Genomic DNA, 15186 nt, shown 5'->3' on the forward strand with positions numbered 1-15186 from the left:
CTAAAGTCATTTTTAGATGTTCTGAAGCTACCCAGATGGCCCCTCTCCCTTATCTGCAAACCTAGAATCCCTTAAATTTAGAGAACACCTTTGTGCCTTGTAAACCCAAGCTAGTTATTTACTAGGCAAGTTTTGGCAAAGGTCTCTAAGTTCTCTCTCTCAGTTTCCCTGTGTGGAAAAATATCCATTATTTACTCTATAGTTCTCCTGAAACTGTTAAAAGACTTAATAATATAAGCTACTGTATTAAAAAGGAACTATATTTTTAAAGTCAAAATAAAGCTGATGTGACTGCAAATTGGCATTATTAAAAGCAAGTTATTCGAGTGTCTATGATGTTGCTACTATAAGTGGTTAAAATAATTTAAAATAAGTTTTTATTGTAAATTAGAGTATATAAACATTTAAACCCTACTTTGAGTGAAAATTGATCTATTGGAAGGATTTTCTCATTTAACAAATGTCTATTTTTCTACAAGGAAATATTTGTATTTAGGCTTATGTAAAACTAAAATATATATAGATTTGATATATAGAAATGTAGTTAGTAGTAAAAAATGAGTGTTTTTTTCTATTAAAATAAAACAACTAATAACTCTTGATATTCCACTGAAATATGTTATTAGAAAAAGAGAATCTCAAAACCCTGTGTGCCTTTTTTTCCCACTTCTTTGTCTTTGAATAACTTGGGAAGGAAACCGCAACATTTTATTTGATTATTTAAGAGTTCCCTTTGGAGTGGAAGTAGATAGGGTTTGCTATCACTATGATAAATAAATAATTTGAAGGTTTTCTATGTCCAGATAAAATTCTAAAATCTGATAAGTGGGTTTCATTTTATCTCTTGTTATTTTAGTGGTGGAAAGCCTGGTTCTTTTCTTCCCCTCCGTGGCCTGCATTCCTCCCAAGATTGCTCCCCCCCGGGCTCTCCTGTGGTTTGAGGGATGTATTTAGGATCTCATCAACCCTTTTAATCTGACTGCCATTCTACATCTTAATCCCTGCTCCTCAGTCCTCTCATTAATTGGGAAGTACGGCAGTTTCTTGTCCTTCTCTCCACCTCCTAAAATCATGCTCAGTCCATACAGCACAGGAATTATATTAATGAAATTCCAGATTATAGATCTGCTTCATTATGAAAATGTGTTTGGTGACACTTTTCTTCTGACAGTCAACAACGGAAGAGTCAGTAAACAAGCTTATTTATGTGTATGCCATTTAGTATTGTGATGGTTGCTAGTGACGGCTGAATGCTTTATAAAAAGGTAAATGGAATTCATCAGTTCATTTCTTAATTTTTTTAAAACAAATATTTGCTTAACACCTAAAATATGCCAGGAATTGGGCTAGGCATTAGGAATACAGAGATGAATAAACATGTTCCCTGCCTTCAAAAACTCACAGTCAAGTAAACAGACAGTCATGTAAATAAATTATTATAACAGAGTATTACAAAAAAATAAAGTATGAAATTGCATTTGGGCACAGAGGATGGTGAACTAACCAACTAAGTGGAAGGTTTGGAATGGTCAAGTTGGATATCACACAGAAGATAATGTTTGAACAGTTTTTGAAGGAAGAATATGAGATAATAGAAGGAAGCCATTTCAGGCAAAGATTTATACGAAGGCCCAGAAGAAAATAACAACACCATGACATTGTTATACAGCTGTCCGAGTTTGGCATACAAAGAACATAAGATGACAACTGGTATGTTGTTGAATTTGGACATTTTAAATTCCTGGAAGGAAGCAATGCCATTTGTGTTCAGTACCAGAATCTCCTCAACTTAATTTGTCCCTGAAGTCCCAGGGTAGCGCAGAAGAACACAGGTACAGCTCCTAGAATCTTAGAAAAACATATCAGAGTCATGATGCTTTCCTGGAACAGGTAATGTGATCTTTCAAGGCTGGTTCAAAGGAGTGTCTTTGATAAAGAAGTAAAAAGTACAGGAAACTTTTTCTAAGATAAAATGTATATTACTCTTCCATAGCCCTATCAGAGCACAGAACAGAATTTGTAGCAGTTTAGAGAAATGTAATATATTCCTAACAGAGATCATCATCAACAACTATACCAGAAGCAAAACCATTCTTTTAAAGATCTTCTTCTCTTATTATACTTTGTATTCTTCTGGAGCTTTCCCACTGTGACACTGTCCTCATGGAGAACTCCAATCCTTTATCCTCATCGCTTCACTTCTATGAAACAAACCTCCTCAGGAATTCACTTCCCTCTTTCAATAACTCTTGTTCCAGAACCCTTCCTTATGATGACTGTTTTGCAAATGTCCTCTGAGCTCTTTCTCCTTCCATCATATTCAATTTGCAAACTCCAGTGGTGAATCCAACAAGGCATTTTCTCTGAGCGGTATCCACAGAAGTACGTACTGCTGGGCAAAAATGTTACAACAGAGAAGATTGTGATCATGGCTCACTCGTGGTCACCAGCCTCAAGTGGTCCTCCGACAGAGACTGAAGAAGTCTTCCACTCATCACCAAGGTCACCATTCAATACCTTCTCCATGCCCCTCCAATTGTCCCACTCCCTTTTGTTCTGAGTAGATAACCCAACTTCATGGTTCACTGGAAATATAGAAACAAGATAATAAATACCACATCAATTTCTTATGACTAAATCTGCATCTTCAGTCATCTACTCATCTCCTTCTTTTTGTTACAAAGGAGGAAGTAACATTTCTTTCAAAATTTTGTCTTTTTCAGTGTTTCAAGTAACGTTTTTAAAAATTAAACCCAGGCTCACCACTATTACTTCCCAAGGCAATCTCGCTTATATTCCCACCATTCCAGCTCTTTCTTGGATCACCAACCATTTATATCACCAAACCAGTTCTTGTATTACTAAAGTTCTCAGTTACATTCAAAATTCTTTTGCACTTCTCCCTTTCTAAAAAAGCCTCTTTGCTTCTGTAATAGTACATCTCCTGCCTGTTTTGTCCCTTTGGTTCTTCCTTTTTGGATCCAAAGCAGAGCCTGAGATGGGTATTTGTGTATTAGTAGGTTGCCGTCTATGGGGTCGCACAGAGTCGGACACGACTGAAGCAACTTAGCAGCAGCAGCAGCAGCAGGCTTCTCAGGTAGCACAAATGGTAAAGAACACACCTGCCGATGCAGGAGTCGTGGGTTCAATCCCTCGGTCAGGAAGACCTCCTAGAAAAGGAAATGGCAACCTGCTCCAATATTCTTGCCTGGAAAATTCCATGGACAGAGGGGCCTAGCGGGCTGCAGTCCATGGGGTCACAAAGAGTCTGACACAACTGAGTGACTGAACACACACACAGTTGAGAGGTGATCCAAGAACACGGGTGTCACTAGACTTTGTAGAGTAAGATAGGCAAAGAGGCTAAAGTGATAGAAATGTGTTATCAAGATCAACATGGTAGGAAAGAGGGACAAAAACATTAATTCCTCTCAGGCCTCCTGAGAAGTGTACAGAATGCTTCTCCTTAATGTCTAAAAAGTTTTGCTGTTTCTCCCTTCTTTACCTATCATTTAATTTTTATGTTCCTCATGATTCAGTCCTGGGCCACCTTCTCTTTCCACTTTGATATCCCTTCCTAGTAATCTCAGACATTCTTATGCTATAAATAGCATAAAAATGTTTACAATCCCTAGACTTTTATCTACAATGTAGATTGCTATTCCAAGTACAGCTTAAACATGTTTTCTCCATTTGGAGGCTCATCAGATATCCCACATTTAGGATTCCCAAAATAATCTCTTATTTCCCCACTTCTGGCCCAAATCTGTTGCTTCTTTAATTTTCTACACCTTAATAAGTGCCACTTCCAAATGGAAGTTATACAAATTAAGTTACACAAATTGTACACAAATTACACAACTGAATAACAAAGTTATTCAGTTATACAAATGCAAACCTGGAAGTCATCTGACAACCCCCTTCCTCTCCCTGCATGCATGCATGCATTCATGCATGGATGCTCAGTCACTCAGTGGTGTCCAACTCTTTGCAACCCCATGATTGAAGCCCACCAGGTGCCTCTGTCCATGTAATTTTCTAGGCAAGAACACTGGAGTGGGTTGTCATTTCCTACTCCAGGGGATCTTTTCCACCCAGATATTGAACCCATGTCTCCTTTGTCTCCTGCATTGGCAGTTGGATTCTTTACCACTGAGCCAAATTGTAGGGGCGTCCTCTCCATACCTACATTCAATCCATCATCAACTTCTGTTAATCCTACTGCCAAATTATGCCTCAAATTTGCCCAAGTTTTATTATCCTCATTAGACTACTACAAGGGTATTCTTCCTTTTTTTGCTTTCCTCTAAGCCACTCTGCACAGAGTAGACAGACTGATCTGTCAAAAACATAAATCAGATTTTATTATTCCCCTGTCTAAAGGATGTGTCTTCATTTTATCTTTAAGTAGATAACAATTTGCACTAATTTTCTTGGAGCAAGTCCTGATTTATTCTAGCTTAATTATTAGCAGTAACTACTTTCATTATCCAAAGGGCCCCATTTTGGACAATAAATTATATGGTTACCCCCCTTTTAAATATAAATCCTGTAATTATACTTACTTAAAACTCATCTCATGTTATTACTAGCCACCTTGCAAGCACCCGTTATCTTCTGCTTTAGGGTCCTTGCACATTCTGTTCCCTCTGAATATAGTATACTCTCTTAGGTCCTCTGGTTGGCTAACTTATACTCTTTCAGAGTCCACTTAAGATCACCTTCTTCCATTATATAAATCATTTCCACTACGATATTTCCTTGTTTTTTGTATCTTCCCACTTTCATTTTTAATTTAATTACAAATTTATTTGTACATTCATTTGTTAGTGCATACAGTCCCCATTAAATAGTGAGCATGTGGGCAAGAAAACATATCCTCCACTTAGTAACGTATATTCCAGCACAGCTCTGGATCCCACTGTGGGTGTTCTCTAATATCCTTAAAAAAATAAGAACAGAGGAGAGAGAAATAGCCATCAAGGCCTTTTAATCCACCTAGAAATGGCAACCCACTCCAGTGTTCTTGCCTGGAGAATCCCATGGACGGATGGTAGGCTGCAGTCCATGGGGTCGCACAGAGTCGGACATGACTGCAGCGACTTGGCAGCAGCAGCATGGGCATCTTATCTTTGACAAAAGAGGCAAGAATACACAATGGGGCAATGAAAGCCTCTTCAATCAGTAGTGCTGGGAAAACACTATGTGTAAAAGAAGGAAATTAGAATATTCCTAACACCATACACAAATATAAACTCAAATGGATTAAAGACCTAAACTTAAGACCAGAAACTATAAAACTCTTAAAGGAAAACATAGGCAGAACACTCTTTGATATAAATCACAGCAAGATCCTCTATGACCCACTTCCTGGAGTAATGGAAATAAAAACAAAAACAAACAGTGGGACCCAATTAAACTTAAAAGCTTTTGCACAGCAAAGGAAACTATAAACAAGGTGAAAAATCAACCCTCAGAATGGGAGAAAAATAATAGCAAATGAAACAACCAACAAAGGATTAATCTCTAAAATATGCAAGCAGTTGATGCAACTCAATAACAGAAAAACAAACAACCCAATCAAAAAGTGGGCAAAAGACATAAACAGACATTTCTCCAAAGAAGACATAAAGATAGCTAATAAACACATGAGAAGATGTCAAACACTGCTCATTATCAGAGAAATGCAAATCAAAACTACAATGAGCTATCACCTCACGGCAGTCAGAATGGCCATCATCAAAAAATCTACAAACAATAAATGCTGGAGCGGGTGTAAAGAAAAGGGAACTCTCTTGCACTGTCAATGGAATATAAATTTATACAACCACTAAGGAAGATAGTGTGGAGATTCCTTAAAAAACTAAGAATAAAACCACCAAATGACCCAACAATCCCTCTACTAGGATTGAGGAAAACAAAATTGAAAAAGACACATATACCCTAATATTCACTGCAGCACTATTTACAATAACTAGAACTTGGAAGCAACCTTGATGTCCATCAACAAATGAATGGATAAAGAAGCTGTGGTACATATATACAATGGAATATTACTCAGCCATAAAAAGGAATGTATTTGAGTCAGTTCTAATGAGGTGGATGAACCTAGAGCCTATTATACATAGCAAAATAAGTCAGAAAGAGAAAAACAAATATTTTATACTAACACATATATACGGAATCTAGCAAGATGGTTCTGATGAAACTGTATGTAGCAGTTCAGACACAGACATAGAGAACAGACTATGGACACATTGCTGGGGGGTTGGTGTGGAAGAAGAGGGTGGGATGCGTGGAGAGAATAACATGGAAACTTACATTACCATATGTAAAATAAGTAGCCAATGGAAATTTGCTGTGTGACTCAGGGGACTCAGACCGGGGCTCTGTAACAACCTAGAATGGTGGGATGGGAGGGAGGTGGGAGGGAGGTTTAGAGGGAGGGGACATATGCATGCCTATGGCTGATTCATATTGATGTTTGGCAGAAACCAACACAATTCTATAAAGCAATTATCCTTCAATTAAAAAAATTGTTTTCACTAAAATAGTATATATATACACCCATTTTCTAAATCTGAATAAATACAAAACCTCTTCTGCACTCTGACCTACTAGGATTCAGTGAAGATGTTGAAAGAATCACATATGAGGTGTACATAAAATTTTCTAGTACTCTGTGAACATGAACAAAATCATTTAAACTCAGTGGAGACAGTTCTACACAGGCAATAGTGTAAAATGCCTTGATCAATAGAGGAACTATATTAGCTCTCTGAAAACAAATTAAATAAAATTATAACATACCTAATGAAAAATTAACTTAAAAGAAAAGAACGTTTATACGAGAATACATACCAAATTACTTCTCTGATTAAGGATCATCGATTGATGAAGTCTTAGAGCTCTGGACATGAGCTAGTTCAGTTCTATCATTTAGCAGAAAGGAAGCTGAGACATAGGGACCAGAGATGATGTTATAAAGTCCACAGTAATGAACTGTCTCCCAAATTACTGCATAATGAGATAGGTCTTACAAAAGTATGTATTCTATAGTGACTAATACAAAATCTTAATAATACATACTTCTGCAGAAATGAAAATAAATATACCAGGTCTATAAGAAGATGATTTGTATACTAAGAACTATCTTATTCTGCTCATTGGTCTCCTATGAGGGAGAAATTAAGATATCATAGTGAAAATAATACACATTCAGATTTGTAGAACCCAGTTGAAATGTGAATTATTAAATTATACTTCAAAGCATTTTTTCAATAATGTATCAACTATTGTCATGTAGTTAATGAATTACTTTAGTTTTTTAAATTAAAATGTGTTCTTAGATTCCTCCCCTTTGATGGCTTTTATTTTTTGCTTTATGAAGAAAATATCTCTATGTAAGTGATTCTAACAATGAATTCATAATCTCTCACTCAGTTTTGAGCCTTAAAAACTGACATGTATTTCACAGAGGGGTAGTTGCTTTAAACAGTTTGGCTCTAGGATCATGTACCGGCTACTTTCTTTGCCATGAGAAAAGTCATGGATCTTTTACAGAAAGCTCACTCCATTTGTTTTTCAAAACAAAAGTCACTGATCCATCTTCCCACCCTGAATAGAAAGGTCATATTTAAGAACTGTGATTTCTATAGACAGCCCGCATCACTGCAGTATGGCAACGTGTAAAGCTATAATGGCAGGATTTACTCAAGGGTGTAAGCAACACTGCTGTATGCCAAGATAAACATCCCATTGTAACTTCTAAGAGTGTTCTGAGAGGGCAAACATTTTCCAAACAGACATTCTGTGCCCTAACAAATTCCTCTCTAAATTCTTCTGACCAAATCCAGATTTAGTGACTCACAGATCTTATGCATAGTATATTATTTAATTCCAGAATGTAAATATTGTCTGCTAACTCTTATGCTGTATACTATATTTAATAAATATTAAAATGATGTTGCATGCCTAAGTATGAATATTAAAGAATGCAAGCACTTTTAGTGCATATTAAGAGTATAATTTCCATTGAATAAAAATACCTGTCAAAGAGCCTCAATAATACAACAAATAAATGGAGTGGAGAGATAGATATGGAAGAAATTATTCCCTCATCAAGACTCTCCAATATGTGACATTATTTCAAGGAAAACGTCCGTAGAATATTCTCCATCCCAGAAATGTAAGCCAGTATTTAGCAGTTATGTGAACAATGACTTTGAAGGCTGCTAAGAGCCCTATGTGAGGTTTTCATTACAAAGACCCTATTTCAGATATGTCAGGTCTACCTTGGAATTTGTAATTGTTTCTATTGAAGTTCAGGGCTTGATTTCTTTTCTTGCACACTTTGGCTTCCCTTGTTTAGGCGGGGAAAGTGACTAATGATGCCCTGGAAATGATTAACTTAAAAAGAAACAGCTAAGAGTATTTGATCCTCCTTTGATGAAGTGTGAACACTGGGTCCCTTTCCCCTCTAAAAGGAACCGGACTAAGCTAGCTCTGAGGGAAGGAAGAGGGTGTTAGCAGAGGGAGCATAAAGAATGCATTTGTTACTGTTCCTTTATCTCAGAGAAGCTATTTCAAGTGATCACTGGTGGAAAATGCTGATAGTCAATCTCATATTTTCACTCTATGTTTGACATCAATGTTGTCAATACGACATAACCGTCTCTGTCAAAAGCATCATTCATTTCCAAACTGCAGAGTTATTTACAGTCGTGTCTTCACTCAATGTAACACTACCACTCAACACTCAGCTGTCCTTTCTCTGTTTTAAGTAAACATTCGGGCAGACTTTTAAAGAAGCTCTATTTTAGGTTAGGCTAACAACCTGAAAATGAACCCAAAGAGAAAAACTTCTTCTCTTGTCCAAATACCATTTGGACAAATGGATAAAGTTTTTCACAAAAACTGGCATTTCAAACTGAGTTCTGTTTGGTAAGAGACATGGTGCTGAAAAGTGACATTTATAATGACAGCAATATGGATCCCCAATAAAAAAGACTGGATTATATTTTTCTCTAATTATAACCATTTAAATTTGTGTGTGCATTTTTTAACATTTGGAAATCAATTATAATAATGTAGCTTCTAGTTAAGTACCTACTCGAAATCTCTTTGTGAAAACATGGCTGATGTGGGTGTTTGAATACAATTAAATAGAAAATATTGTAAGGAAAACTCAGTCTTATGTTTTTAAACACCCGAATGAATAACTACTTACTTCATGACTTCTAAGCACTCAGCATGGTGCTAGCTGAGTGTATTCATATGAATACCATATGAAAAAATGATGGCAATATGAAGGAAACAAGGATAAATGTAAATCTGGCAGTATTTTTAAAATAAACAACTTGTCTTTTCCATCTATTCTTTCAGAGAACAAATCTTAAAACTCTTGGTATATCCAGAACTATTTCCCAGAGGCACCTACATATGTCTTTTTACTAGCAGAAGACATGATGATGTCTAAAAAGAGGTAGATAGAATTTTGAAGATGAAAAAGCAGGATTAAAGCTAATTTGACAGACAAACAGAATTTTGGTGATCTAATGACCCTCAGAAACTATTTATTTTCAGAGCTTTTCCTAAGAAAAATATAAATATCATTGTCAATCTGTGTGGGATCCATTCTGATTATAAAATGCATCAAGCATATAAACTAAAAAATAAATCAGTCATTCTAGACATAGTTTTATTATCTGAACAAATTGGAATGGGTTGTTTTGAAACCAGTGGATTTAAAAATAATGATAGCTACTACTTACTTTAAGTCTTCAGTATGTCAGACACTTTGCATCAGGGGCTCTTTTAGGTCTCCCTCCAGACCATGGATGTATTAATATCATTTTCATTGTATATATTAGACATTCAAGATGGACACAGTTTCAAGGATTTTCTTAAGATTCAGTAGTTAGTTTTAATAGTAGTTCAGCCAACAGTAACCCTCAACATAAATACTATGACTATTTCATGGGCTTTCTTTTTAATTCTCACATAATTTAGGGGTTGGTACTGTGAATATCTTCATTTTAAAGATCAAGAAACCAATTAAATGAACAACTTGTGTTATAACAGATCTTACTTAGCTAGTTCATGATTGGGCTAGGATGTAAACATAGCTTTTTTACTCTGACATCACTGCTTTTCTCAAGTGGCCATGCCCATCTCTCTCCAAGACCAAAAGTGGAATTTGAATCCATATCATTTGTTTTTTGTGGGTGCACAAGTTCCATTTTACCTCACTATCCTAGAGAAAGTTAAGAACATCAGAATGGTTGCTTATTGTCTCTATCTCCCTATCTTGCCATTTCCCTTTGTCTCCCTCTTCCGTACCCCATGCTTGTTCAGGCCTACCCAGGACCCCTGGACTCACTATATATCGAAAACACTTCCTTTAATTTTGTTCATCAGATGGCTTCTGGGCCAATGCTAATGTTTGCTTTTCAATTCATTGTGTTCTCCAATATTTTCCCAACTTTTCCAATAGCATTCTAATATCAGGAGACAAGGCTTCTATGAAAGCAGACCATTCTCCATGCTGAATACCACACTGCAAATTTCTCGAGTTATTCTATATCACAGTTTGTTGGCTGGAGACAAAGCACAGTACTACCAGATATGCTTTATATCTGATTATGTCCTTGGCCTCAAACCCTCTTTTATTACCAGAATTGTTTGCATTGACTATATCCCTATCGTGTTTCCTCTCAACCTCTTGCCGTTTTCCTCCTGTTCTCCATTTTTTAAAATATTCTATTTTCTATTCTGTTTCAACATGTGCATGCTCCTCTAGCATTCCATTTTGCTCAGTCCCTTCATGCTCATCCTCTTCATGCTTTCTATATACTCGCATCAGCACTATTTTCCTGCCTCCATTAGAATAAAAAAAAAGATTTTGAGTCCATTTTGGGGTTGCATACACACAGTTAAGACAAGCAGAAACAATATACCCAACTACAGAAGAACTCATACATAATGATAGTTGTGTTATTTTTAATGAACACATCTTTTACTGGGATTGTTCCTGTCTTTGTATAATTATATGTATTACGCTTCCAGTTTACCTTCCTACTTCTTATGTTCTTGATTAACATTAAAAAAATAAAGAGTCCAGTTAATAAGTATTAGTTATTGAATTGTCATCTTCTCATTCTAGTCACTGACAATAATTTGTAAATAGCAAACATCTCGTCTGATTATTAGGCCATCCATTTACCGTGACCTGGGGCCCCTTCTAAGTGATTAATGATGTGTGGGCTTCTTGCAATATTAAAAAGATCAACCCGAACCTTAACTCTAAGGCTTACAATAATTTTGCTTATTTTTTATTTCTAGATATCTACAATCAAATAAGTAAATCTCTTTCACTTCTTAACTTTGAAAAAATAGGCTTAAATAATTTACCTACAATTTAATATCTGTAGTTATTGTGAAAATCTGAGTTCTTCTGAAATTTTTAAGCCAGTGATGAACAGGCTATGATACACACATACACACACACACACACACCACACTTATATGATTCCAAATGAGAAAACGAAAGAATTTCGGGGACATTTTACTTTCAGATATTATAATGCTATGGAATATTTCAGAATCCTTCTTGAGTTATACATTTCTCCTGAATAGTAATTTAGTTTATAATGTATGCTTTAAACTTATAGTATCTCACTTCCTGTAAGGTAGCTAGGGCAAGTAATACTAGAAATGTAATGGTATTAGGGACGATTGAATGGTTTGCCAAAGTCATATACTAATCTGGGGCTTGAATCTGATTCCTAGATCATGGTTCTTTCTATGCTATATAGTTACTTAAATTTAGGTCAGGTATATACTACCTATAATGAAATTTAGGGCTTAATTTTTAAACAGAAAAACGTTTTAAAACTTATCTCATCGTACTTTATTTGTGATAAAGGAAAGGAGCATTCTGATTAATTTTGTTTTCTGGTTTCTAATTTCCAAGAATTCAAAACTCAAAAAATATATATTTAACACCATTAGAGAGTTTAAACAAACCTTAATTAAGAGAGCAATTTAAAATCCTGTAGGACTTTAAGGTTACAATTTCTTCCACTAATTTTTACTCTTTCATAGAGATAGTGTCAGCTAAGAGAGAGAGTTCCAACACCAAAGCACTTTTTAAAAAATATATTTGTTTAATTGAAGGGTAATTGCTTTACAGAATTTTGTTGTTTTCTATCAAACCTCAATATGAATCAGCCATCAGTTCAGTTCAGTTCAGTTGCTCAGTCGTGTCTGACTCTTTGCGACCCCATAAGTCGCAGCACGCCAGGCCTCCCTGTCCATCACCAATTCCCGGAGTTCACTCAGACTCACATCCATCGAGTCTGTGATGCCATCCAGCCATCTCATCCTCTGTCATCCCCTTCTCCTCCTGCCCCCAATCCCTCCCAGCATCAGAGTCTTTTCCAATGAGTCAACTCTTCGCATGAGGTGGCCAAAGTACTGGAGTTTCAGCTTTAACATCAGTCCTTCCAAAGAAATCCCAGGGCTGATCTCCTTCAGAATGGACTGGTTTCATATATCCCCTCCCCTTTGAAACTCCCTCCCATCTCCATCCCCATTCCACTCCTTTAGACTGATACAGAGCCCCTGTTTGAGTTTCCTGAGTCATACAGCAAATTCCCACTGGCTATCTATTTAACATACAGTAATATAAGTTTACATGTTACTCTTTCCATACATCTCACCCTCTCGTCCCCTCTCCCCATGTCCATAAGTCTATTTTCTATGTCTGTTTCTCCATTGCTGCCCTGTAGATAAATTCTTCAGTACCATTTTTCTAGATTCCGTATATATGTGTTAGAATACAATATTTATCTTTCTCTTTCTGACTTATTTCACTCTGTATAATAGGCTCTAGGTTCATCCACCTCATTAGAACTGAGTCAAATGCATTCCTTTTTTATGGCTGAGTAATATTCTATTGTGTATATGTACCACAGCTTCTTTATCCATTCATCTGACCATGGACATCTAGGTTGCTTCCATGTTCTAGCTATTGTAAATAGTGCTGTAATTAGCATTGGGATACATGTCTTTTTCAATTTTGATTTTCTCAGGGTATATGCCTAGGAGTGGGATTGCTGGGTCATATGGTGGTTTTATTCCTAGTTTTTTAAGGAATCTCCATACTGTCTTCCATAGTGGCTGTATGAATTTACATTCCCACCAACAGTACAAGAGCATTCTCTTTTCTCCACACCCTCTCCAGCATTTACTGTTTATAGACTTTTTGATGTTAGCCATGCTGACTGCTGTGAGGTAATATCTCATTGTAGTTTTGATTTGCATTTCTCTGATAAGGAGCGATGTTGAGCATCTTTTCATGTGTTTGTTAGCCATCTGCATGTCTTCTTTGGAAAAATGTCTGTTTAGGTCTTTTCCCACTTTTTGATTGGGTTACTTTTCTGGTATTGAGTTGTATGACCTGCTTGTATATTTTGGAAATTAATCCTTTGTCAGTTGTTTCATTTGCTATTATTTTCTCCCATTCTGAGGGTTGTCTCTTCACCTTGCTTATAATTTCTTTTGCTGTGCAAAGGCTTTTAAGTATAATAAAAACTTTTGTTTTTATTTCCATTGCTCTAGGAGGTGGGTCATAGAGGATCTTGTTTTGATTTATGTCATCAAGTGTTCTGCCTATTTTTTCCTCTAAGAGTTTTATAGTTTCTGGTCTTACGTTTAGGACTTTTATCCATTTTGAGTTTATCTTTGTGTATGGTGTTAGGAAGTATTCTAATTTCATTCTTTTACATGTAGCTGTCCAGTTTTCCCAGCACCATTTATTGAAGAGGCTGTCTTTTCCCCAGTGTATAGTCTTGCTCCTTTGTCAAAAATAAGGTACCCATAGGTGCATGGGTTTATTTCTGGGTTTTCTATCTTGTTACATTGGTCTCTATTCCTGTTTTTGTGCCAGTACCACACTATCTTGATGACTGTAACTTTGTGGTATATTCTGAAGTCAGGAAGGTTGATTCCTCCAGCTCCATTCTTCTTTCTCAAGACTGCTTTGGCTCTTCAGGGTCTTTTGTGTTTCCATATGAATTGCAAAATTTTTTGTTCTAGTTTTGTGAAAAATGCCATTGGTGATTTGATAGAGATTGCATTGAATCTGTAGATTGCATTTGGTAGTATAGTCATTTTCACATAATTGATTCTTCCTACCCAGGAACATGGAATATTTCTCTATCTGTTTATGTCGGCTTTGATTTCTTTCATCAGTGTCTTATAACATTCTGTGTACAGTTATTTTGTCTCCTTAGGTAAGTTTATTCTGAGATATTTTATTGTTTTTGTTGCAATGGTGAATGGGATTGATTCCTTAATTTCTCTTTCTGATTTTTCATTATTAGTATATAGAAATGCAAGTGATTTCTGTGCATTGATTTTGTATCCTGCAACTTTGCTAAATTTACTGATTAGCTCTAGTAATTTTCTGATACTATCTTTAGGGTTTTCTATGTACAACATCATGTCATCTGCAAACAATGAGAGCATTACTTCTTTTCCGATCTGGATTCCTTTTATTTCTTTTTCTTCTCTGACTGTTGTAGCTAGGACTTCCAAAACTATGTTGAATAATAGTGGTGAAAGTGGAACCCTTATCTTGTTCCTGATCTTAGGGGGAATGCTTTCAGTTTTTCACCATTGAAAATAATGCTTGCTGTAGGCTTATCATACATGGCCTTTACTATGTTGAGGTAGGTTCCTTCTAAGCCCATTTATTGAAGAGTTTTAATCATAAATGGGTGATGAATTTTGTCAAAGTCTTTTTCTATGCATTTGTTAATATGGTGTATCACATTGATTGATTTGCATATATTGAAGAATCTTTGCATCCGTGGAATAAACCCAATTTGGTCATGGTGTATGAGTTTTTTGATGTGTTGCTGAATTCTGTTTGCCAAAACTTTATTGAGAATTTTTGTGTCTATGTTCATCAGTGATATCAGCCTATAGTTTTCTTTTTTTGTGTTGTCTTTGTCTGGTTTTGGTATTAGGGTGATGGTGGCCTTGTAGAATGAATTTGGAAATGTTCCTTCCTCTGCAATTTTTTGAAAGAGTTTTAGAAGGATAGGCATTAGCTCTTCTCTAAATGTTTGATAGAATTCTCCTGTGAAGCTATCTGGTCCTGGGCTTTTGTTTTTAGGG

General features: G+C 36.0%; 1 long non-coding RNA gene across 1 annotated transcript in view; it reads right to left on the reverse strand.

Annotated features, from left to right (window-relative positions):
• Window positions 1–1957: 1957 nt before the first annotated feature.
• LOC147364806 (uncharacterized) overlaps window positions 1958–15186 on the reverse strand; it is a 120238-nt gene continuing 107009 nt past the window's right edge. Inside the window, exon 5 of the long non-coding RNA XR_015135019.1 lies at window positions 1958–2585. This is a non-coding gene — a long non-coding RNA (uncharacterized LOC147364806). The remainder of the gene's footprint in view (window positions 2586–15186) is intronic.

The sequence above is a fragment of the Bos grunniens genome, chromosome 10 (assembly GCF_055505025.1).
Source record: "Bos grunniens cultivar Pamir isolate PY7600 chromosome 10, Bosgru_T2T1.0, whole genome shotgun sequence".
NCBI classification, from domain to species: Eukaryota; Metazoa; Chordata; class Mammalia; order Artiodactyla; family Bovidae; genus Bos; species Bos grunniens.